The sequence below is a fragment of the Lepisma saccharinum genome, chromosome 2, assembly GCF_977018435.1.
Source record: "Lepisma saccharinum chromosome 2, izLepSacc3.1, whole genome shotgun sequence".
Classification (NCBI taxonomy): Eukaryota; Metazoa; Arthropoda; class Insecta; order Zygentoma; family Lepismatidae; genus Lepisma; species Lepisma saccharinum.
The window spans coordinates 66467716-66495457 of NC_139230.1; the positions used below are offsets into that span (position 1 = coordinate 66467716).

At 36.9% G+C, this 27742-nt stretch overlaps 1 protein-coding gene across 3 annotated transcripts in view; it reads left to right on the forward strand.

Annotated features, from left to right (window-relative positions):
* The window catches only part of Gfrl (Glial cell line-derived neurotrophic family receptor-like), an 861280-nt gene that overhangs the window by 283356 nt on the left and 550182 nt on the right, over positions 1 to 27742 (forward strand). The window lies entirely within an intron of this gene.

The window sequence follows — 27742 nt, forward strand, 5'->3', positions numbered from 1 at the left end:
ATGTCATACTCGCGCGCGTGTTTGAATAAGTAGTCGTGTGTCATTTGCATTACGCGTTGATTATTTAAGGTTCGTTTTCTATTGATATATGTGAGTGTCTGCGTATTCTTTTGTTCTTGTTATCCGAATAGATGCGATGTCTTGTTAATATAGATGAACGTTTAGGGAAATCGTCTTAGAAGGTTGAGGGTACTGGCCTAGACCATGATTGCTGCCTAACTGTTTACTTACCTTTCTGTTTCTTCCACAGTCATTTCAGACGAAGGCATTATTGTACAATTTTTGTTTCTTCCTTCCAGAGAACATTCTTTGATCTCAGTCGCATATATAAATTTGTGACTTTAAATAAATTAATAACTCATTTTCACTACTGAAAATTTAACTTTACCCCATGCTGGGACAAATAATATATTTTTTATAGCTTTCCGACTTGTATTGTTATGCACGTTTCTGTCTATGAAAGTAGTATAGATTCGTTGTGTCCTTGTTGTCCGAAACGCGCGTGATATATAGATGAGACTGGGTGCGAAGGAAACTTTTTACGCAGCTGCTAGTCGAGAAAAACAGATTGCTTCAATTTAAATAAACCATCAGCAGTCGAACTTTCAAAAAGATAATGTTCTTTTCGTAGGCCCCGTGCAAAACATCGCACTCCGTCCGGTTCGCGCTGGGATTGGTCAAGATGAAAGGGAAGAGATGGTCCCACCTGGCAGAACGAACAGTGGCCAGCAGAACCATCTATTTGAGGAAAGTGTCCCCTCGTGGATTGCCGTGTGGCCACCTGCTCCTGCCAAATTTCTCTTCGCCCGTTCCCCGTTCTATTCCCCTTGTCTCTCAGAGTTCGAAGTCCCAGAAGAACCCCACACTTCGACTTTTTCTTCCCCTGCATTTCCTTCTTTGGTTAGAAGCTGCTCGGAGGAAGGATTTCTGCGAAATATCTCAGTGGATTTAAGCTCAGCTCGTCAAGAACAAAGACTATCGAATTTTATGGGAACGTGCGCCTGCGCGTCTCTGTTTGACTGAGCGTTCTGCCTCCTGTTGGGATATGTTTACTTTTGTTATTACCGTGAGGTATGTTTCATTTCACTTGTTCACCCGGTTAGTCTGTTAGGAGTAAGTGGCAATGAGACTTGTTTCTCTCGGAAAAGGTTTCCTCCATTCTCCTTATAAAGACGGCTCCTGTGAATCGTACCGATGATATTAGTGGTGCTTGCACGAGTCTGTGGGAGTTAAATGCGAATTCCAGATGTTTAGCACTTCAAAGTTCCAAGTCCCATTTCAAGCATCTGTAATTAAACACACGGATTAACATATCTATTAAAAGCAGCAAGTTGCGAGGTTAAATAATAATATGGTTTTCAAATGCTCGTTAATCATTGAGATATTTATATGTTTATTCAATGTACATAACATTCCGGTAAGAACTTCCAGCTTTCGCATACTTAATCATACTTAGTCATGGTATTAACTTATCATCATCTAAATTAATATGCGGTTTCAACAAGTGTAATTTTATTTCTAATTATATATATCAGGCCCGTACCCAGGGGAGCGGCCACGGGAGCCATGCACCCTCTCAAGCCATGATTTTTTTAAAAATGTAAACCTATAAAAACTACGAAAATAACATCGATGATTTTTCAAACTTGAAAAAATTCAATTTTGTACTTGCATACATGAATGTGTTTGTTGTGTAGAGAGGCAGTCTCCAGATGTCTGCAGGCACATAGTGGTTCGGATCCCACTTTAAAATGTAGGTCCAGTGCATAAAAGTGGACCTAAAACAAAAACTCAAAGTCAAACTTGTCTACTAAGAGAAAGTAAATTGTCCTTGTCCCCCAGGTGAAAATCTTTTTATTAGTATTTTATTAGTATAATTAGTATTATTAGTGTTATTATTATTATTATTATACCATAGCCCGCTACGATCCTTCGTAGAGGGCTATGGGTTCACTCCCATTTAGAATTCTTTATTGTAATAATAATTTCCAATGCGTATAATTTAATTCATAGATATATCGTTTTCCAAACATACAATTATCGTGGATGTTCAATGGTTCTGGTATAAGAAAATAGAGGAAATTTGAAAACATTTTTAATTTGCGAAACTCAGAACTATCCGAATACTTCTGACCAGTATCGGCGATTGGGTGCCAGAACTGCGGAAAGGGAAGGATACAAGGGCAGTTACTTTCTCTTGGTAGACAAGCATTAAGACAAGAGGCCATAGTACGGGGGCACAAGTGGCGAAGACAAAGTCGAAGGCCGCCACTGTGTTATATATATATATATATATATATATATATATATATGTGTGTGTGTGTGTGTGTGTGTGTGTGTGTGTGTGTGTGTGTGTTATAATTTGTATGTATATATATTATAAATATATGTATATATATTCGTTCTCTTTATTCCATCTTTGTATTGTATTAATCTCTCATACAAGGGTCTGTTGTAAGAACGGCTCTTGAGGCCGGAACACGCCCCCCTATAATGAAGACGATTTCATTATTATTTATTATTATTATTATTTTGTATCACCTTGATAATACAACTTCAAAAAGTAAGGTAATGATGGTACAGACAAAACAGTCATCTCTAAAATCAAGACGAGGCCGAGACTGGCAGTCAGAGACCTAAATCGAATTTTCTTTACTATACGACATCTTCAGGCATGCCAAGCGGACATGTACATACCTGCTTATTTGTGTATGTCATGTTTCGTTTGTAGTAATTATGGAGTCAATCCATTTGTGGCAATTGTGAGTGAACCTGTGCTATGCGGTTTCATGCATGTAGAATAGATTTCCGTTTTTCCAGGCTTCGTAAGGCCGAAATGAGGCGCGAAACAGAAAAAAACGCTTTTAAGAAAGGTTGTTTCCATTTGTTTTTACCTTGTATTGACACGCTCTGTAAGTTGAATATCCTATTTCCCGACTGGAAATGAACTCACATTTTGTCTCGTCTCGATACCATCTCCAAATGTAAAATTAAAATTAGATTAAAATTGATTGCAAACTCTCATAGTACAGCTAATATCACCATTGATGAACAAACTTTTCTACACCTCTACATTAATCGATGGAGATCCAGAAACAGGATTCGAGGAAGGTTTGTATCTCAAATTATTGCAAATTCTAGAACACGCTATTTAATTTTTGACCTTGATACTGGAAATTTTCTCAATTAAACTTGTAAATATACTTTAATTTTGGAGGATCTACTATATTACCTAGGTATATTCTACTGTCAATTTTAGATAAAATTTGTAAAAGGATTCCAAAATTGAAAATAATAATTATAATTAATTAATTTTACTGTAACTCTCTCTCTATTATATTGCCTTTCTGTAAAATTATTTAATATTTTTCTGTTGGTACTTTACTCAGCCTACACAACTTGTATAGTACCCTGGATATAATATTCAGTACATTTACGAAAATTGAAACTATTCGATGATGCCAATTTTGATTATCAGCCATATTGGACGCTACGCATTATGTTTTGTTATTTTAGAAAAGAATCATTAACAACTACTTTACGAATCACCAGAACAATAAAAAAAATGTCAGGTCGTTCCTCCCTTTCGTTCGAAATGTAGATGTGATATTGAAAACATAGAACAAATGTTGGAACAAAGCAAGTAATTCGTACTTTGCACTTTCGTCCCGCAGGCATTTTTATAAGAATTCACGTTTTCCATCAACTTAACCAGACAATGATGATACTGGGAAAGAGAATAGAGGAAGACAGGAAGAAGCATGGTGCTTTCACACAAACAAGCTGCAAACAGCAGCCGACCTACAGGGGTAGCTTAAGACCTGGAGCAGCGTGGGGTGCGCACAGGCAAAAAAAAAAACTATGATAATACTTTTTCCCTCGTCTTTTTCCCGAAAATAACACGAGGCTCGTGGTACATGCATGTTGTTAAAAGCAACCCTTTCATTAAGCAAATTTTATTCCTGAGGCAGGTTTAGCATGTGTGTGAGTGTGTGTGTGTGCGTTCGGGTGTATATGTGCGCGTTTTCGTGTGTGTTATGACATCTGAAAGTCAGAAAGTATAGAAATTGCACGTAGTCTCTTTCTCCATCGCGTTTTTACCCTTGTCCAATCCTTTGCTTTCAAAATGTGTAATTTCAGTGGAAACCCTTTCAACTCGGGAGCAACCGTGATTTTTTCGTCGTGCCCGAAGCAAAGAAATAGAAGCAAGCTTCCACGCTAATATCTTGTATGCATGGGTTGAGTACCCAATGACAGCAACTATCAAGTGAAAAATTAAATTACCACGCTGGTGTAATTATAAAATGTATTATTCGTTTCTCCTTTTCTAAATATAATTGATTTGAATACCTAATGTATGGGAGAATCAAGCATTTTACTCCGTTTTCTTTATACAGAGTGGCTACTTACCGGGAATTCCTTGAATTCCGGGAATTATGCGTGAATTATTGGCTCCGGGAATTATGCATGAATTCTACTTGAATTTTTCTCCGTAGACGTGAAAAATTACAACTTGTATTAATCCGAATCCTATTCACATTTTATGCTAATATAAATTATTTTCGTTTTCTTGCTCGTTTCGCTCGCAACTCCTGTTTTTCTTAGTCTTATCAAGTTTATAACCATAGCGGCGGCGGGAGTCGGGCCTGGGCACCGAACTATCTAAATGAAAGAAATAGTTGTAAAATTGTTTGATTGATTTGTGGTTTTAAGTCCACTTTATGCACAAAAAGGCTAATCGGGATCTACAGTTTAAAGTGGGGTCCGAACTACTGTGCTATGTGCCTCCACCGGATATCGCACCCAGGACCCCTTGATCACAAGGCGATGATGTTACCACTACACCATCAAGGAGGCACAAAAGTTGTAAAAGAGAGAATGCATTGGCGTCCCGTGAAAGTATTTGCACCCTATAAAATCAATATATTGTGACATGGATGAATCGGTTTTGTAATGTATTTAAAAAATATTTGTTGTATATAATATGTATTAAAGAAACTTTGAATACGTATACAATTTAGTGTGCACGTCGCTCCATATTGCATATATGTGAAACATATATCGTGCATGAAAGTTATACATGTTAATGTAAAAAATAATTATATTTGAAATACATTTATAAAGCATTTTCTGTCTTTCAAAAATAGTCTGTGTGCTTGTTTTCCATTATGAAATTGAACGTCATGAAAAAATAATCGAAATGCTTTAGCACCAACTTCAACCCCATTTTTGCATAATTTACTAAAACAATAACGTCTTTGATACTACTACTACTACTAATAATAATAATAATAATAATTATTATTATTATTATAATAATAATAATAATAATAAATGTTGATCCCGGCGGGTTCGAATCCCGGCTTGGGCATGGATGTTCATGGATGTTTATGACTGTCCATTCATCAATTTCATCATATCACTCATCCCTATCTTCACAAATTAGCCAAACGTGGCACAAGAAGCGAAGTAAAATAAAACAAATCAATAATAATAACAATAATAATTATAATATTATTAACACTGTTATTATGATTATTAGTACGTTTATCCTGGCACTTTCTCCCCGCCCGTCCAGACAGAAATTTGTGGTTGCACCTCTGATTGTAAGTAGAAACTCAGCACTTTAAATTAAAAATTTTACTTAAATTACATATACCGTTTAATTGAATTATAATTTTTGGATGTTGGAATCACATAGACCCTTTATATTATTAAGATATTTGTGTGTGGATGTTGAGAGGCGGCAGTACGTAAGGTTGAAATAGGGAAAACATCTGCTTGAATTTTTGGCAAGTTCTCCTTGAAAATCGGGAATTATACTTGAATTTTATCATGGTCCTAGAGTAGCCACCCTGTTATATTTCATTGTTAGTTTCAAACATATATTCAAAACGGAAGGAGCTTCTAGAAGGAAATCATTTTTTCAGTTTTATGGGAGTGAGTAATTGTATTTGGTGGCCGCGGTGGCTCGGTCGGTAACGCGTCTGACTACTGGTCCCGGGTTCGATCCCCGGCCGGTTCAAATCCGGGAATTTTTCTAACGTTGGAAGCGGCCCCGGCGCCCACCCAGCGTCGAATAACATGGGTACCTGGGGGAAACCCTGGGGGGGTAAAGGCGGTCAGGGGCGTGATGCTGATCACATCACCCCCACTCATGACCGGTTCAAGAAAGTGTGGGGCGTTACCCCCACACCCCCTATACGCCTTCATGGCATGGTGCTAAGCACAGGGAGCACTTTACTTTTTTTTTTAGTAATTGTAATTTTTTTATTACTCCTCTTCCTTCCAGTGAGGTTTGATTACACGACCGTCCTGTGTTCACTATTTGTTGAAACTAAAATTAGAATCAAAGAATCAGTTTTCCTAAACATTGATATGTTATAGTATTTGGTTAGAGCAAATGAGTTTTATCCCCTCTAGGATTAAAAATATCAAATGAAATAAAACAAAAACTGGCATAGAATACTGAGGCTGAGGTTATGTAGTATTTCTTTTCACAATATGTGCAGTAAGTTCCAGGTCTATCGTAAGTGCTATCCCTACCATTGATATAAAAAAAGAAGTAGTTCATCTAAATATAATATATGAGTCTTTTTTAAGAACGTAATGTTAGAAAAGGTTGAAAATGGATAATATATTATATTCATTAAAATGAAATATCCGTAAAATCATGGTGAGGTTTCAGACTCCCATAATATCCGATTTAAAAAAGAATACAATCATGAGATTTACAGCGCACTGAAGAGCATCTCAAATACTAGTTTCGGACATGTGAGATGCACATGTAATTAGTTACGTGGCGTGACGGTGAAGCAAACCATGCCATTGGATATGAAATTTTCACAGCGCTGGATAGGAAGGCATGGCCACCACGATAGCCTGACCTTACGCCTTTAGACTTTTACTTCTTGAGCTACATAAAAAAAGTGTAGTGTTCTAGTCAAGGATTTTGAGCACCTGCAAGCGAGATTCAGGGAAGCTGTCCAATCTGTCACAGCTGATGTGCTTAGTCGTGTATGGCAAGAACTGGAGTATCGTATCATTCTATAGAATGATAGGATCAGAACCAGTCACTTTGCAATTAATTGCTGGGTGATGTAAGCTATTCATCATTCATCCTCTGATGAGAGCACTCGTCATTGGCACGACGAGTTAACGCTTGGCAATACGAAAGGTACAAATAAGATTTAGGAACTAAACAGCTAGAAAAGACAATGGTCACTCGTTGGGTTTTCTGAACTTTTGAACCTGAATCATGGCTGGGTCTTAGGATAGTTACCTGTGCATCTGACGAATGAAGATATTTACGATGAATAAAAATATACTAAGTCCTCTGTTGGCTTCTCTATCGGTTGACCAGAGCGTCGTCTCACTTCTGCTCCACTGCTCTCCTAACCTCTACTCCCTCCTCAATTCCAATCCAAAGTCAGTCACCTCTCAGCTTGTCTCACCTCTATATCCCTAGGCCATGGAGCTCTTCCTCCATGCCGAATCGTGTTATTAATTGCCACTATGCAAACCGCTGACTCCATAGGCAGAAGAAACTACCTGTTTCCTGAATAGCTCAGGAGGTTTGCATAGCACAACACTGTGCATTGTTTACATGCCTCAGAGGTTGAGACAACTGAGAAAAACAAGTGAATGCCCTGGTCAACATGAAGCATTCAGAGAGGCTTTTATAAAATAATCATATAATCTTAGAGATTTATACGGTATCGATCAGATGTGGGTAACGGCAACAAACGAGAACCACATAGAATTGCATTAAAAACGTAAACAAAACTTCTTGAGTTGGTCTTCCATTTCACATGTATTTGGAATTTGTACTGTTCATGTTTTTTTTTTTCAATAAATATTTTTGAAACCAAACTTCATCCATCTCATCTTATCACCATTCATCCTCATCTTCTCGATTAGGCAAAAGTGATAGAAAAGGTAAGCAAAATAAACTAAATTAATCAATCAATAAAATTTTGAAACGACAACATCATGACCTTATGGATACACCATATGATAAATTCGCACACGACATTTCCCAAGAAAGTAGTTAAAATAGAATGATTTGTAATATTGCGGAGAGGGCCGCTTAGTGACACTCTGTCTGTCTGTCTCTCTCTCTCTCTCTCTCTCTCCTCCTCCTCCTCCTCCTCCTCCTCCATAAACCCTGTTTTCATCCGCATAAATCTGTTAAATGACGCCTATAATTAGCTTAAGGGTGTAAACATATTTTTTGTACCTTGCTATGCTCCTTTCTGTATTGTTCATTTAATTGACAACCTCGACAATGTTTTTAGACTACCTGACACTCTTTCTTTAAAACTCTAGTTTCTTCTGCTGAGATAGTCTATCTTGAATGTGTGAGCAAATTGTAAATATCATACTACTAAGTAAATGAAGTCAGGTGTTTCTCAGTATTAAAGGGGAAAGAAACATCTTTATATCATGCTCCTTGTATTATTTCCTTACATCACTGACGACTGTGGTCTACCAAACAGCAATCAATTGTTTCTTGTTTCGAATCCCAGGTCAATATTGATCCTGTAAAGCATGTTCTTGCGCTATTAGAAAACTGATACAAACAACATGAATAAAAAAAGATAGAAAATGTCTAAGATACCGAGATAAACTGATACATAGTCAGTCAATCTGAATTCATCTATGAATGTAACTGGAATACAGAAAAATACTGAAAATTATTTCAATTGCTTTGAAAATAGTAAATGTAACTCAAAATGTATTGTTCTACAAGACATGATTTTACGAGATATATTGAAATAATTTATTTTATCGTTAGTGTACTTTTAAAATTGTAGAAGAATGTACAAATATAAAATATCCGCAGATTATACAAGGGTGCAAATTCTGCAATTGTCTTATCGGAAACCACAAACGTTTCGAATTTTCAAGCACCTAGATTCACGTTATCTCCTCGAAGATCTTGTAATTTCTCGCTGGTTCGACAAAAACTGTAATTGGAACGGACGGGCAAGTCTTACGAAACGTCTAGTTCGGAACAGGAAACCTGATAGGCTTTCATTTTGTTTCAAATGCGAGGGTAAAAAAGATCCCAACCGACAGGTTTATACTCGTTCTCTTTCAAATGCAATCTCTCGTACGTTTGAGAAACGAGGATTGGATGTGGGCAAGATCGATGCTTTACAGTAACTTTCTAAAATAAACTTATTTGTTATTTCTTTCAAACTATTTCAGTGTAATGTGTAAAATCAGTAGTGCTGGTAAATTAATAACATCTTTTCTTTAAAAAATAAATATGAAAGTAAGTTCAGAATATTTCGAAGAGAGTGGAAAATATTGTAAAGTTGTGTACATTCTGCTTTTCTTACATGTAAATAACGTGGATATCGAAATAAAAGTTAACTGTAAAGTCAAGTTGAGAAATAATTGGACCCAATTTGTCCATCACTATTTTCATTCGGTTTCTTCCCCATCCTTCCACTTCTACGGGATGTTTTTGTGTTCTTTATTTTAAGTCGCCTTTCAAGATATTCAGGCCAATCGACAAATAATGCAATTGATAATAGAACGTTCGAGTACTAGCATATCAGGGCGAGACTCGTACCTGGAATTTTCGGCGGCGAGATCATGTGTCGTTCCAGTCGTTCACTCAACACGCTTGGCCACAGAGGCCACAAAAGTTTAAATCCGCTTTATGCTAATTGGGACTGGTCTACAGTTTATAGTGGGGTCTAAACGGCTCTGCAATGTGCCTCCAGCGGTGATAGAACCCGGCACACCTTGATTACAAGACTATAATGGCAGGAGTGCAACGTTGTACAGTTAGGAAACTGCAGTGCGCAAGTTGAACGCCGTGCTCTGAATTTTTCTTGTGCGCAAAAATTGTTCATAAAACTCGTCACTTTAAGGTTCATCATAAGATGGGACACGGCATTTTGAACCGGACTGTCCAAGTCCCATGAATTTCCGTCTCCTACAACCGGAGTTATCGTTTCTCGAAAAACACGAGAAACAACACGTCTCTACACACACACAATGACCCTTTCCTTTTCCTTCCCATGTTCCGTTTGTTGTTGTTTTTTCGTTGCCACCGTGTTGACCCTGCTGAGTTGTTGTGTAAAGCTATGGGTGTTAAATTCAGCTGAATATGCACAATGACCCTTCATTGTCGTGTGCGTTCACGAACATTTCGAGTCAGTTAAGTCAGTTTGAGTTCAGCGTTTTCGTAACAAGGGCGGTGTAAGATAATTTTATTCGTACACCACGAAGAACAGTTGTGAGAGGATTCAATACAGCCCTTATTGATTGATTTATTTTATTTCGTTTATCAGCCACTTTTGGATAAACGCAAAGATGAGAATGAATGATGATATGATGAAATTGATGAAGGGACACTTACAAACACCTATACCCGGGCGGGGATTCGAACGCGGGACTCCTGGCGTTGTAGCGCGTTTGAAATACAGCCCATATGTTCGATAATTGTGCAATAGTGTGTGTGTTGCGTGAGTGTTATTTAATAATGTCTCGCCGGCGCCATTGTGGAGTGGTTAGCATATCGCGCTACGACGCCAGGAGTCCCGGGTTCGAATCCTTGCCTGGGCATGGACGTTTATGAATGTCCCTTCATCAATTTCATTATATCATCACTCATTCCCATCTTCGCAATTAACCAAAAGTGACAGAAAAGCAAAGTAAAATAAAGCAAATCAAATCAAATTAATAATGTCGTTCTCGAAACCTAGTACGTACCAAGGGTAAAATACTCGTATTACGTTCACGAGACAGAAATCTTATTTTTAAAGTGCATTCTTACTTCAAGGAATTGGCGTTCGCAAGAAGTGCGTGCTGAAACAGTGTTTTCTGAGAGTCGAGAACTTACGGCTAAGCATTTGTTGTATGTGTGCACACCGTGTTGCGTATTATAAAACAGGGTAAAATATCTACCACAGAAATCGTTGAACCCCTGTTCAAATCTCCTGCGAAACATGCCAGAAAACAGAAACGAGAGCGATGATGATGACCTTGCAGTTCTCTACAATGAATACGTACCTTCAATCTTCTTTCAGGTACGAGTTTCTCTTATATGCTGCAGTGATATGATATAATCCTGTGTAGAATTATTCACTATATATTTCATTGTACTTAAATATATATATTTGAAAAGTTGAATATTGGACACAACGAATTCGCTGCGTTTCTCTTCCGCTAGCAGTTAGATTGACAACAGCGCGACAGCACTGGCTGCGTATTGGTTGAACTCATGTTCCTTCTAAAAGCGTACGCCGTATACAGATTTAGAACTAGGCCATTGATAATGATCATGATTGTCGTTTACTGGTAATGCTAGAGGAGATGCCATTTGCTTTGTTGTCCGTTTTCTTTTTCTTTCTGTATATCCTGAACCTCTTGTTGCACAAACAGACTGGATTCATTTACTGGTTGACACTTTGGGTACTTGTATCTTGATTATGCCTCTAATCGAGTGTCAACACTATGTTGTCATCATCTGTTAAGAGAATTCCGGCGATTTTTCATAGCAGCAATGTCTAGTGAATTATTCACATAACAAAGCTATTTTTCTCTTTATTTTTAAGATAACTAAAACGTCCAATGGAGTTTTAACATTGCAGTAACCTTTCCCATCTAACTGAAAAGTCCAGTTTCTTGTTCCCATTTCTTTTTGCAAGTTTATGCTACTACACGAATGGTAAAAAAATTAATTTGAATGTTCATTTCAAAGCAAAAAGATAATATGTGCAGTTGAAACATGTATTGCTGCTATTTCTCCCATATTTCATTGCGAATAAGCTCTATTGTACAGTAACTGACACTTCTGGGTGATAACGGTCACATTGATATAACGCAGGAATGCCCATGACTATACATTATAGATAGACTTTTTTTTTTAACGCGACTCAAAAACTAGAATTACGCAAATGTTAGACCGGCAGTCGGTAGGTATGCCTAGGCCCTTCATGGGCTGTTGCGCAACGGATTATTATTATTATTATTATGTAATATTTGTGCCCTTGCGTGATTACAATAAAACAATTGAAAGTGCCTCCAACATACTAGATATTCTACCATGTCGAGCCATCCCTTGAATCATTAATAATTTCATGTTTCACAAGAATTATTTGATCAATGTAGAATCGTCACAGTTTAGAGGAAAAATTTTTGCAAGATAAGTATATCCAAAAATAGAGGAAATCTAGTGTTTTTCTCCTTCAGGTGTGTCTGGGAAGGGATGGCTAGCAGGTTCTTGTTTATGAAGCAGCTTCAATATTTCGCCAGAAGGGAAGTGTTCCTGTCAGGTTAACGTGTTGAGATAATATCCTGCTTTCTATGGTCGAGATTTCGGTGAATGCCACTCCCCAGCAGCCACCTCCGATTGGTTTACGCGGTTGTCCATCCGTTGTTTCTTTCGGTGCCGCCACAGAATAAAACTATCTTGGTTTGCCTGCGGGTGGAAGAGTCCATCATATTGCAGTGCTTATCTCCGTTCTCAGCTCTTGTGTTAATAATGGTTGTCGCAGATGGCATAGAATCTGAGACGTGGATAAGAGCCACGGAACAAAAGCTAAATGGGATGGTTTTTCACTTTAACGATGGCCACAAAACGGTTGTCGGTTTTTGGCTGGTGGGGAAGTAGTGGTTGGGAGGGAGCAGGGGAGAGCCTGTCTAGTATTACCGCAGCTAACTGGTGAAGTGGCGAAATTCTGAACTTCCAATAACAAGCAAAAAAAAAAATCTCCAACTTTCTTTAATGACAACCTGAAGAAGACATTTGATGGCAACTACGTGGCGAGCAAGGAATTATGACACTCAAAAAACTGGTTTACAGATTTTCGGCTCATTTGCTGACTATATATTATTAACTGGCCGCGGTGGCTCAGTCGGTAACGCGTCTGACTACCATGCTCAAAGTCCTGGGTTCGATCCCCGGGAACTTTTCTAACGTTGGAAGCGGCCCCGGCGCCCATCCAGCGTCGAATAACATGGGTACCTGGGGGAAACCCTGGGGGGTAAAGGCGGTAAGGGGCGTGATGCTGATCACATCACCTCCACTCATGACCGGATCAAGAAAGTGTGGGGCGTTACCCCCACACCACCTATACGCCTTCATGGCGTGGTGCTAAGCACAGGGGAGCACTTTACTTTTTTACTTTTTTTATATTATTAACGACACAAATTTAGGTTTGGTTGCTATCATATTTTTTACCAGAGAATCTTGGGAATACTCAAATCTCCACAAGAAAACTTAGTGCTAATATGTTTACAATTAGATTTCACGCCTTATAAAAATTACTATTACGAAACGCTGTTTATTTCGTAACATGCACGTTTTGATAATCTGCATTTGAATGCCAAAAGTTCAATATACTTGCGTATCATACATCTGGAAACTTTTCTGTTTAAAGATTATTAAACTAAATTAAATACACACATACCTTTATATATATATATTTCAGTATTTATTGTAACGAATTTGTTTCCAGATTTTAACAGGTGATTTTAATTTAATGTAAATCTCTTCATTGGCATGACTATGAATAGCGACACAAATTTGTAAAAGTATTTTTGTGTGTGTATTTCATTGTAATATTAGTTGCGTTGAAAATGTAACGTGTCATTTGACGGCAGCGTGATACTCATTTCTACGCGGGTTTTTGTTTTACATGGATTAGAGAAAACCACAAGTCAATAATCATTCGGTAGTTATACACGCAAGACTGAAACTCATATTTGTTATATTATTGTGCATGTGAACTAACATTGATTATTGCAAGAAATTTCGACGAATCGTTAGTACTTCTAATGAACAAACACTTGAAATAAGAAGAAATAAAAAATATTTTATGAATAAAATGAAAGTTTACAGTAATCATATTTTGAGGGGCAATGCATGCAGGAAAAGAATAACTTCTGACCGTACACAGTAACTATAATAGTTGATTAGTAAAATATTTGTTTAATAGTTACAATAACAACATACTCTGTTACTATAGTGCCAATATATTTGTGGTCTCCGAAAATATGCGAAGTACAGATTTCCCGTGATTCAACATTCCACACTAGCGCCATTGTTTCAAGGGCAGAAATATAAATATTGTGGTGAATCCGTATAATTGCATAAATAGTTGTGACATGGTGTGTTTGATATTTGTTGTAGTCGGCATTCTAGAATAATAAACTAGTATTGTTATAATAATGCTTATCATGTGATTATTAAAATGATTATTATGTAATCATTTCACGTCAATTCGTTTTTACTGTTAAGTTGTATAGTTGGTGTGTAGTCGGGTCCTACACCTTTGCTAGTATTTCTGTTACCTAGACCTAGTCGACAAGACACTCTGTGATGCATCGCTCGGGTTAATGTCCTTGGAGGAGTTTATTTTTTTCTCTCCATCTGCTAAAGCCGAGTCACCTGTTCTTACCTGGAAAGTGCCTCAGTAATTCGCCGACTCCGTGCTCGAGCCGTGATTTCGACGAACCCTGCCAGTCTTCGCCACTCTTGTGAGGAAACTGGAGGACCAGCCTGTCGAAGTCATCTTAACTTTGCTGTGGACGGTCGTTTAAGAGGATAGTATGGATCTCCAACATGTGGCACAGAAAATTTAAGAACATTCGTTGAAGGGAAGCTTCCAACCGTCGAAAGTTTTACAGAGTTAAATTCTCAAGATCGGTATCAAGGTAATTGTTTTTGTCGTTGTTGGTAAATTAGTATGACATGTCTGCTAATGAAGGTCTCATTTAAGAATTTGTATTAAAATGGTTTTTGCGCTTTGGTAAATTACATTTGTGCTATATTTTTAAATCTATCATTTTCTGGTTAGGGAATATAAAAAGATGCATGAACTATAAATATAAATTCTCTCTAATTCCAGAAGTCTGTGTACGAGACTGTAAGTTGTACAATAACTGAATCGTATAAAATAATATTAATAATCAAAGAATATGATAGTTAATTTTAGGTACGACACACACTTGGGCTTTTCCTGATTAGCAAATAGCAATCTTTTAGTAATTGTGAAATTTGGGCAGCAGATACAGACGAAATTAATGGGCACATGGGCAAGAAATATACCGAATACAATATTTTGGGAAGCAATTCTTCATTGTATACAACACGCTAGTTTGTTGCGTGGTATGGGTGATTCAACTGAAAGGTTTTTACCTCCGTCATACAAATTCCTAAATTCGTTTTTACTTCCGCTTTATGCACAAATATGCTAATCGGGACTGGACTTAAAGTTTAATGTTGGATACGAACCACTATGCATTGTGTCCCACCGGGTATACAACGCGGAGCCCGTTGATTACGAGGTAATGACGTTACCACTATGCCATCGGGAGGCCCTCGTAAATTCGTTCTTCTTTACCGAGAAAGAATGACTTCAGTTCCAGAAAAATATTGTCCGTCTTTGCTTTATTGATTCAATTAAGTCATTTTACTTTGCTTTTCTTCCAATTTTGGATAATCGCCATGATAAGAATGAGTGATGATATGTTGAAATTGTTTGAAGGAACCCAAAGAACACCCATGCTCTGGCCGGGATTAGATCCCGGAAACCGTAACGTGGGCAAATATTGTATGTCTTAAGTTACATAATATTTACACGTCACTGAAGCGAAGAGTTTGTTTTCAGATTGTTTTTAAGTACACTTTATGCTGTTTTAGGTCCACTTTATGCACAGAAAGGCTAATCAGGACTGGACTTACAGTTAAATGTGGGATTCAAACTACTATGTGCCTCCACCAGGTATCGAACCTATAATTACAAGGCAACACGTCACCACAGACCCATCCGGGAGGCCCCACTGGAATGAAGAAAAGCAAATATTATGTAGAAAAACTGCAAGTTACTGCATGTTTTTATTTTCATTTAATTACTTCACGGGCGTGAGTATTGACGCATCCCAGCGTCTTCTGCAAACCCTTAATAGTCCAATGGAACAGCTCTCAATAATGAGGAAATAACTGTTTTATGTGAGATATTGATTCATGGCTGCTTCAGCATGCTTTGGGAACCGTGGAAGAGGAAGAATTTATGGTGACAGCTCTGAGGCTGAGTGTTGGAACAGTCGTTGTGGCGAGGAGAACAATTTGTTACGGGGAAAATTTGCTCGAAAGAGGATGTCGGCCCTCACCTCGACTGTTATGTACACATTTTTTCTTGTGAATATAGAAAGCTAAAGGCGGCAAATGTTTTATACTGCCATGCAGTCAGTGACTCTATTATCTTTTGTTCTGCTACATGGTTGCATATCGTTGTATTGCATAACTTTATCTTCCTTTCTATTTTACGTCGCTATTTTACCTCTTGCAGCGATAGGGAAGAATGGTTAACTGATGAAAAGACAATGATGCACCCATGCTTGATTGATTTAGTTTATTTTACTTTGCGTTTTGTGCCTCTTGGCTAATTTGCGAAGATGGGGATGAGTGATGAAATAATGAAATTGATGAATGGACATTCACAAACAACCAAGCCCGACCGGGATTCGAACCCGGGACCCTTGACGTCGCAGCGCGATGTGCTAACCACTCGGCCACAGGGTCGGGCGATGCACCCATGCGTAACCCAAGGTTCGAACCTGGAATCTCTGATTTTGTAGTACACTTCGCAACATCTTATTTGACCGCCCCGAAAGAATTCTAAGTCCCGAAATCGTAAACTTAGCAACATTGCACTTCGGCTCCAGGTGAGAGTAGCCAACTTTGAGTAGGTCCTTCCACTAGAAGAAAAACGCTGCGGTGATAGGTTTTCAATTTAACACTTTCCGTGAACTATAAACCGCTATTATAATACACAATCAAACAGAAATAATAAATTGAAAGAAGAACATTGAAGGATATTTACGATTCTGCTTGCTCGACTTGAAATTTAAGGGGGTTGAAACACTGAATAGAGTTTTTCTCCACCTGGAGGAAATTGCCATCAAGTTTGCGCAGAAAGAAGCAAATTTGCGAGGAGTTTATGCGACATTTTATTTACAATACCTTGCATAATATCGAACAGTTCTCAAAAACATATATTTTACACGACTTGTTGAGAAAATGTGCCTGAAACACAGGAAGGTGGGAGTCTTCATAAACGTCAACATGTTTTTAAGGATATAACGTCATTAAGTTAACGTAGAGCAGTTGGTTAGGCGCTGCTATCCTTATTTTTCATCAAGCGTGAAAGGTCGCGGGTTCAAATCCCACTCTCTCCTCTTTCTTTTTCTTTCTTTTTTTGTTTGCTGAACAGATACCGTTGATATTAGAATATTTATAAAATGAATCCGATGCACACTTGAGGGACGTCCCTTCTGCGCATATTTCCCCTTAGAAGTTGGAGATTTCCAGGATTTAAAGTTAAAACTTTTCTTTTTAGTTATTGTTCATATGCTGTGTTAACACACACATCATGATTAATTCACAAATCACATATATGTATTCAGGATGCAAAATGTAAAGTTATTTAAGTTATGTATTGTTTGTTCTTTACTGACACCTAAAATATTGATTATTTGATTTCGATATACTAAAAAAAGATATACAGTTATGTTAAGTAGTGATGTAGTGCAGTACTGTAACGAAGGAGAGCGTTTAATGAGTTCAAATTGCTAGGATTGGTAATTTTATGTCCATTCCTTCGTAATGACTGTTGTCAATCCCCTCAACACCATCTTACCATGCGTCTAAAACTAATAGTAAATCGCTAATTAACATAAATAAATTGTTATTGCGACGAAGGCCGATTCGATAAGAAACTACTAATAAGTATTTATATAGTGAGTGACAAACAAAAAATTCAAGCATCATCATTATGATCGTTAATTCCTCACTGCTTTGTATCTAAAATGTTTGTCTTCTTTGAACAGAAAGTACGAGTATCAGATATAACAAACTTTCCGCACTAACTTTGCAATATTCGAAACCACCATTAAAGGCTTAGCTCTATGTAACTTGGTTCTGCGCATTCCACGTGGCACGTGACTTCCTCCTATCATCGAAATAACTTTCTCTTACTATTTCCTTTCCTATCATGAAATACAGAGACCAATGTTAACTTCTTAGCACGGTGGATAAACTTTACACCCAACGATATACTCCTGAAAAAAATACTGCCTAGGTGGAGAATCGAACCTACGACCTCCCTCGTAAGAATCATGCACGCTATCTCTTCTCCAGGTAGCTCATGTTAAAATTTGCTACCAGTTTGAAGAAACCAATTCACACATAATGTCATATCTATAATTTCCTCATGGCAATTTTCATGAGGAAACGAATTCAGATAAAATCGAGAAACGCTGAAAGGGAAAAATGATGAACATGTCTATTGGCGTTTGTCATATTTTGTAAATTGTGTAAAAATTCCGTGTTTTGAGCAAACAATCGTTTAGTTACGAAGTATTTTGTTGTTTGTTTAAAGTAAGAACAGGAGAGCAAAAATAAGTCATTTGAATCAGACCCAGTTTGACAAGAAACTTCAGCTTTTTTTCAAAAGACTGTATGAAAAGAGAGGCGAACGTATGAAATATAAAATATGTGTGAAATTTAAACAATGGAAACCTTGAAAGATAATACTAACGAACTTCAAACTATGAAAAACATATTTTCGTGGTGGAAAACTCCAAGTCATTTTCGAAATATGAACTTGATATTTGTTCTTTATTATGAAGTGGAGATATGGGACGATACGATCCCTCAGCAAGATAATTTTAAGTAAGCTACCTCCAACTTTTTCAATGGTCATAATTACTAATTAGGGTCCGGAAGTTGATGAAAAATCAACTTTTTTCTGACCCTTAAAAACAATGCTAAACCTGATATCATGTCCGTTTCCCTTCAGTTAGAGCCGGAGAACACTTCCTATTTTATATATTTTTTTTTATTTTTCGGCCTTTTTTAGCTTTTAGTTTATTTGTCAGTATTTTTAACAGTTTTTGTTGCATTTTTTACTTATTTTGAGGTTTATTTTTCTCCTGCCCTGTTGCTTCATGCATTTTAAATGCATTTACTAGTAAAACTTACATATTTAGATTTCTTGACATGGTCCTTTTAGCAAATTCACCATGAATCGAAAATACGGTCAATGGAAAAGCATAATATTATTCTTAACTGAAATGTTTGGCAATGGATTAAAATACTTTGTGTGAAGATCTACTTTGAGGTTCTTTTTCTGGATACTATTATCGCTCTAATCTGTAGTTTTAAAGTAAAATTAGTCACAATATTAAATGCAATTACACTCTGGTATACGCGAAGGAGAACTGTATTTTCGGATGCTGGCCGACTACAGTATCATACAAGGCCCACTATGAAAGGAGATGAATTGGTTGATTTGGTGTTTTAAGTCAACTTTATGCATATTAAGACTAATTGGGACTGGACCTACAGTTTAAAGTGGGATCCGAACCGAGTGCATAAAATAACGTGAACCGTGTGGTGTAGGAGGATCGTTTGCATGCACAGTGGCGACGATTATGTAGTGTTGAAGGGCAGATGCTAAACATGATCTACCAAGGGAAAGAAACTGTCCTTGCCCTCCCCCTCCCCCCACCTTGCCAAATCAGTTTTGAAACCCAATCGCCGCCACTGACCATGCATCGCATAAATATTTACAATAATATCATATGATATTTTATTACGTTATTAGAACACTTCGTACTCGGTAAATAACATAACCCACAGCGCTACAGCCCTTGAAGGGCCTTGGCTTACCTACCGACTGCTGGTCTCCCTCCCACACTGTTCCTCCGTCACCTATTATAGCGTGGAGGTCTTAGACCAGTATTGGGGGTGACGGGTGATCAGCCCGACGAACCCCCAGCCGTTGTTGTAGGTCTTCTCGACCAGGTTACGCTCACTCATTCGGTGCTTCCCAATTTCCTCACGATGGTGGGTTACCACCGGCCCTATACGTAGGCCGAATAAATTCCGACCAGAGCCGGATTCGAACCTACGCCGTCCCGCTCGTACTCGGTAAATAAAAAGGAAAAAATAATAGGGAAAGAGTGGGATTTGAACCTACGATGTTTCGATCTTGACGAAAACAGTAAAAAAACGAAAGTGTTGTCATCTAACCAACTACTCCAGGAGATTGCTAACAGAAAGCTCAGTAAAGCACGTTAATCTCAGTTGAAGCAACATTGTGCCGGAGTTTCGAACCATTTTTCACCAAGAACCAAGGAAAAGACACACTTTGCAGAATCGTTTGGTGTTGTGCAAAGTATATTTACTAAACATTTCGCATAAAATCATCATAAATTTGCCTTCTTGCATTCAAATGTGACCGCAATTCTTTCCAGGTGGATGAGAACCTGTTCAGTGTTTCACAATGCACATACATTTTCCTATTTTCAAATTCAGAACGAAGAATCTTGAAATATTTTCAACATTCGTATTTCTACTTAACATTTTTTTGTCTACTCATATATTTTATTACTGCTTTAGGGTATCTTTACTTTATGGAATGTGAAAGAATGGGAAAAAAATCACGAGCGTTTTCATTCAGGAAGAAGAAATGTTGCAAAGTTGGCTACTCTTAGTTGGCTCTGAAGCGCTATGCTGCCAAATTTACGAATTCCGGACTTTGAAAATTTTCAGGGCGGTCAAATAAGATGTTGCGAAGTGTACATTGTGCTGACCACTCCGCCACAGAGGTCGACTACTTTGTTTATTCTTAACATTGCATAATTTCGACTGAATAATTGATCAATATTATGTATTAAAGAATAATGAATTTAATTTTCATTTTATTTTTGCGTTAGAGCAGTGTTAAAATAATTTTGTACTTTATTATCAGGTTGATAACCTTTTATTGGAGCGTTCCTTTAGGGACAAAAAGACAAATATGCATGTTGTATATCGTGGATTGGATGTAAGAATCGAGATAAAACTTGATCACAAGAAAGATTGAGAGATCTTGTTCATTATGGAACATATTCAAGTTCACATGTACTTCTTGAAAATTAATTACAATTATTTCTGTAACATTGTGAAATCAACTTGAAGGTCATAATTAAAAATATCCAGTATTATTAATCCTTTTCTTCCCTTTGGGGAACCTCAAAACCATTTAATTAAAACAGCAGTGCTTTTTTGTATAGATAAATTGAACAGATATCTGTTGTCCCGCAACAGCGACTCAGTCTTCCCTCACTACTAGTAATAAATATAATGTTGATCACACATAATAATGTTATTAATCATGTACTTCATTGTGTGATATACAAGATCCTATATTGTTAACACCATAGTCTTTTCTTGAGATTTCCACAATAATAATTATCTTTCAAACTTATTGCCCAGACTACTAAACTTTGAAATACATAGCAAAAACTAATGAGTATTTACTTTTAGTTGCAATTTTGATTTGTAAAATAAATCCATGAGTAGTTAACATAGAATAACTCTCCTTTGATGACTTCCGTGGCGGAGTGGTTAGCACAGCGCGGTACGACACCAAGGGGTCCCTGGTTTGAATCCCGGCCTGGGAATGGGTGTTCCTTGTGAGTGTCCGTTCAGCAATTTTCATCATATCTTCACTCATCCCCATCGTCACGATTAGCCAAATGTGGCAGAAAAGCGACGATAAATAAAAAAAGTGAAAAATCATACTTGATGTTTAGTACCATGGGTTAATTAAGAGTCCATATGCCTACCACCATTGTTTATCAACGCAAATAACTATATTTTTTTTATTAATTAAGTTCTTCCCTGCAATTTTGTCAGCGATTGTTGCAGTCGAAAGCCCAAACTTTGTGCATTTTCTATCACTCATAATTATCAAGTAAACGACGAAATCGAATTTAACATATATTTCACTCGAATATAAATATGCAATTTATATTCCTGTTTCCCTTCCGAACCCTCTTCTATTATTATTTTTAGAAAAGCATTTGAGAGGCCACTTTCAGGCAAGCTGGCTTGACGTGTGTTGGCCGGTTGGTATTCCACTGTACCCGTGGGATCCCATCTGTCATCCACTGCCGACCTCAGCAGCCACTATTAGCGAGCTCCGGGGGAACAGAAAGCAAAAGCCGAAGATATATGAAACGAACCTTTGTTCTTTCTCGTGACAAAAGCACGGCGAAACCCTTCCTACTAGTATGCATACCGCTTTCCGCAAATCTGGTTTAAAGCACTTATAACAAAAACAAAAAAATATGCAAAAGTGCTTTTGAAATATTCATTACCATTTGGATTGTAGTCATGCCGAAGGCCTCACTTTTAAAGATTATTAATATATATGCATTTTGATGAATTTCCTGTTATAAAAGTTAATCTCTCGAGTGGTACTTGAAATTATTCCTCACAGTTCATGGTTTGTCTCAGTTCTTATTTTTACAAGAACTTTTAATTTATATCTGAAACTTTTGTTGTAAGTACAAATTGCAAAATATTCTTACGATTGCTGTGATGGCTGCCTTCAGAAACCATGTAAGAAATTTTTCAAAATGATTTGACTTCTGTTACATTATCAGAAAATTGCTTGCACTGCATCTGTCATATATGAAGTTAATCTTGCGTATCCAATGATTTCATATTTTAGCATTGTTACTATAAATGTAAATCAATTTACAATCTTTGTGCACACTCCGTGATTAATGGAAATATACTAAAATAAATATTTCTGTTGGCTGCATTAAGATGATTTGTACAATAATTTAGTGACGTCGCCAATATGTGATGCTCGATACTTCCACAAATTGATTGTTACTGTAAATATAATTATACTTATCAGATTTGATTTTCTGAAGATTACGTCTTTCAGTGACTCCTCCAGACATGCCCTGCAGTTTACATAAATCCAAAGAAATGATACTACATTGGAACGGATATATTATGTGTGTGTGAGTTTTATACACACACAAACCAAACAATATGTAACTTCCTGAAGTTTGTCGCCAGACATTAATATAAAGAATGTTCCAGACCAGTGGATAGTGTTCAACGAATGGTTGAATTCCAATGTTATAATAACAGGCAATTTGTAAAAAAGAAATAAAAAAAATGACTTTAATGCTTGTCAAAGAAAACTAATCTCTGTTTTATGTGAACCAATCATTTTGTTAATCAGAATATTAGTAATAACGTATGTTATTTATTTAAAAAATACTTAAACACATTATTTTAAAGATGTTACATTATGTTTGTGTTCTGTTTCCGTGATAAATGCCGTTATTAATTGATGCGGTTGGTTAACTGGAAAGTTAATGGAATATCATGTGATCAATAAATTACAGAGGAGCATAAGCTTATGGAAAACAACAGCACTTGCCTAGATTTTTTTAGAAACTTTTTTTATTGCATTATTATATTCGGATCCTGAATATTTTTGAATGCGTTTTATTTGTTTTTATTTTAAATATGCTCTTTGCTCTAGGCATAGCAGATGGTAGTTGTCATAAATTTGTCCCCTCATTTTAAACAGGCTTTGAAATGTTCGCAGTGATGGCCAAATATAAACGCCAGTCTCTAGAGGTGCATTTTTCATCTAGAACGAAGAAAATTGCCCAAGGGAAGTCACAAATGGGAAGATGCATTGTTTCTGCTTGAATTTTAGCAATGTTCGTCATTGAGCCATGCACCTAGATACTCGTCGCTTGACCGAACCTTGAGAGAGAAATAATTCAAGCGTAAAAAGCAGCTGAAATTTCCAAGCAGGAGGAACAAAAATACCAGGAGAGTATTCAGTCGATAGGTACAACATTTTCTACAGTAAGACAGCAACGTTCTAAGCCTACGTAAAACATTGTGCGTTTTCCAATAAGAATTTACATCCAGTCATTCTTAATTTACGATTGTACTGCAAGTGAATAATCGCAGCGGTCGGACGGTAAATATTGAGATATTAGAAAATATTTCTTTAGTCAAGAAATATGGATTAGCCGTGATTACAACTTTGATCTTGAAGAAGAAATTTTGTAAGTTTCTTTTCAGACATTTATTACTCCAAAATTACATTTTTGTTCATAATAAAATGCATAAGGAAAAATTATGGTTCATTGTAAAATTTGAAATAATCGTACATTTTTCAAGTTCTATTTAATAATAATATTAATAAAATTAATAATAATAATCCTTAGCGCGACAGCCCATGAAGGGCCTTGGCTTACCTACCGACTGCCGGTCTCCCTCCCACACTTTCCTTCGTCACCTCTAAGCGTGGAGATCTTCAACCAGTATTGGAATAGTCGGGGGGTTGGCCCGACGTATCCCCAGCCGTTATAGTAGGTCGTCTCGACCGGATTACGCTCACTCACTCGGAGCTCCCCAATTTCCTCACGACGGTGGGATGGTCACCGGCCCTATACGTAGGCCGAATAAATTCCGACCAGAGCCGGATTCGAACCTACGCCGTCCCGCACCGAACGATCTCAAGACGAGTGAACGCCTTAACCCGCTCGACTACGGAGGACTATTTATGTTGGATTAATTCGCACCTGTACATCGTGTCATTACGTTACTGAAATAAAACTCTATTCCATTAGAAGTACTAACAAGGGGTCAAGGCATTATAAAACTACCAGTTGATAAATGCGCTTGATGCTTTGTTTGCAAACTAAATATTCTGACTGAATATCAGCAAGCTATTTAGGAAAGAAATATAAATGTTAGGCTTAAAAGCTTATTCTAATTCTACTTAATGCACAAAGTCCAACGAATTCTGCTGATAAAATTTTAGCTTATTACGAACAAGAAAGCTCCTAGTGATTTTTATACGCATACTGGATTGAGAAATAAGCTTGAAACACACTGCATTAACACGACTCCTGCAAGCTCATAGCGTTATTGTATGGGTGTTAATAAGCCAAAAATGCGTGTTAGTCTTCCGCAGCGAATAATTTCGTACATTTCCGAATATTCCTAAGGGATCTGGTTGTTATTATTGATGTCTGAATATATATTGGTATTTATTACCCTTGTGAATACAGTGTTATGAGGATATTCTCTGTTTTTTATGAGCCCCGCATTTTAAATCCTAATTGACAAAAGACGTGAAATGCTCTAAGAGATCGAATTATTTTGGCTCCAATATATACTTATGGTTAATGTTTATTAACTTGCTGTTATTCGGATTTCTTACTGGGACAAGGCTACTAATGAACGTGCACAAGAATCTTTTATTACTTTTTTCATTTCTTTTTGTTTTACTACAGTCAAAAACGTTGTTTCATTTGTGAAGTAACTACTTAGAAAATTAAAGCACACTGTGTTGATCCAGGTCATTAAAGGAAGAAAACATGTTTAAAAATGAATGGTTACTTTTGTTCTTTAATTAAAGTAAGTACACAACGAGAATGAAAATTATCTTCCAATTAAAGCAGGTAATGTAATTCTTGGAAGTAGATAAACTAGATAAACTTAAAATTTGCTATACTAGATTTTATTCACTTTCTTTAATTGCAATCACGTTAACCTACAGTATAATGCCAAATAAACATTACATGCTTTAAACTAAATTTATAACAACGGAAATATTTGTTATTATTTATGGATACAATTACTTACATTAGTAAGTAAGATGAATTAAATGGTCTATTGATTAGTTCAGAGTGCCGGGAATCTCTGAATCATGTGAATGAAAACAAATCCTCTGCGCAAGTAGGACTGGAGAGGGCTCGACCAATGAACACGTGAGAGTGGAAGTGAGTGAGTGCATGGATGGGAAACTGCGGCTGCAGCTACATCAGTTTGCAACAGCGCGCACTGCTTTGCTCCGCTCACTAGCTGTTTCTCCTCATACATCTTTATGCTCGGCCTTGCTCCACAGACTCCGGAGACAGCGTGTAATTACAGATTCATGATGGGAACGAGTTGTAATTTTTCTTTAAATCCACTACTTGATTATCATCAACGTTCATTCCACAGATAGGAATCAGTGTAGCAAAAGATTTACAGTTACGCTGTTATAGCTGAAACAGTTACCTATAATGCAATTGATTTTTTAAAATTAATTTTCTGTAAGTATTGTTTTCTACGACTTTAACGGAATTTCTAAAGTTTCCTTTCTCGACGCTTAGATGATACTTATGTGAAGAATTACGACGAGGGATGCTAAAATTAGCAAATTTCAGTTTGTATGTCTTGTCTGCGCGCTGGAGTAATGGAATTGCCGTGCAATCTAAAACGAATTAAGTAGGCTAAAATCTTTATTGGTTGCTAAATTCAACGAAAAGTCCCTTTCGTGTCATCTTTTTCCCTGATAACTTGTAAAGACTTCAGTTATATTTTGTTTGCATTGGAACTTGGCAGCAGTTCTGCCGGATTGGTTGAGTGCAATTATTATCGAGTACACTGCATCGGAATGAAATGGGAGAGAGGGCGGTGAATAAGTGAACGAGCGAGAGTGAGAGAGAGAGAGAGAGAGAGAGAGAGAGACAGATATAGCAAGTATAAACTATTATATATGCTGCGTGAAGTTTAATTTAAGTTGACCTTTATTTAATAGAAAGCAAATGACGCATTTATGATTTTATTTAGTAGGGGCTATATTATTTTCATTTTGTGAAACAGTTACCTTTAGCGTATTTGTGATGTGCGCGCACCCCAAAATTTCATCGTAGGAATTTTGATATTTAAAATATATGAATATATATACATTTATGAGTAAGAATTTCTAACACTATATCGATGGATTATTTGCATCAATACATATTTTGCTTATGGTGATTTATTTCCTATGAACATTCAAATTTGTCTAAGTTATTTGGATGAGTTTGGCAAAGTTTTAAAGTACATATTTAACGCATTTTTTAACATGTTTATGTGCTAATTTAAGTACTTTTTGACGCCTATATATTCTTCTCCTAGTGCTAAGTATAATTATTTCTGAGGCCCGGGATATTTTGGGGGGGACAAAGCCCGATTGTTTCAATTTAAAATAGAGTACTTACTTTTTTGCTTTTTATAAACATGGATGAAGACTGATTGATTGATTTGGTGTTTTAAGTCCACTTTATGAACAGTAAGGCTAATCGAGACTGGACGTACAGTTTAAAGTGGGATAACATGGATGAAGAGTATGGATCACAGTTGAGTTAGTTACCTGTATGTAATACTGGTCACAATCATCCCTGGAAACCTTTTCGCTAATCTCTATAGATTTGTTGATGCTGAATCGGAAACTGGCTGCCATTTTCGTGAGTTGAGGCCTATAAATTAAAAAATAGCGCGTGAGAAAATTACATAATGCTGCACATGCTAGCTGAAAAGAATAGCTAGCGATGTTTTTCATTATTTTATCACTGGTAGAGGGATGAGCAAAGACGAACCAGAGGTGCATTGATGTGAAGCCCTCCCAGTTGACAAGGTCAACCCCTAACCCACAAAGAAGGAGATCAACTGTTGAAAAAAAATCTAAATTAATATACTTCTAAGCTATTATCTCTAGGATCGTCGGATTTTTTCGTGATTTACTTACCGTCGATATTGTGAAATACGGAAGCAATTTGTAAAACGTTGTTTCGATTGTATATGTTATCCTACTTTAAAGATATGTTTCGATTTCCTGTTGCTGCCACATTTCAGTGGGAGAGATGACATTTTGAATTGCAAGTGTGATACTGAATATATATGTGGATAAACTGTCCTAAAACAAATTTGGTACTTTATTTTCTATACACACACAATAAGATTCGATGTTACTATATTTTAATTCCAGATCAAGCATATCGTCTCAATTCATTATTGCAATTTTATATTTTAGTATGTAATTGTATTACTCGAACATTAACTCTAATATTTAATATGCAGATT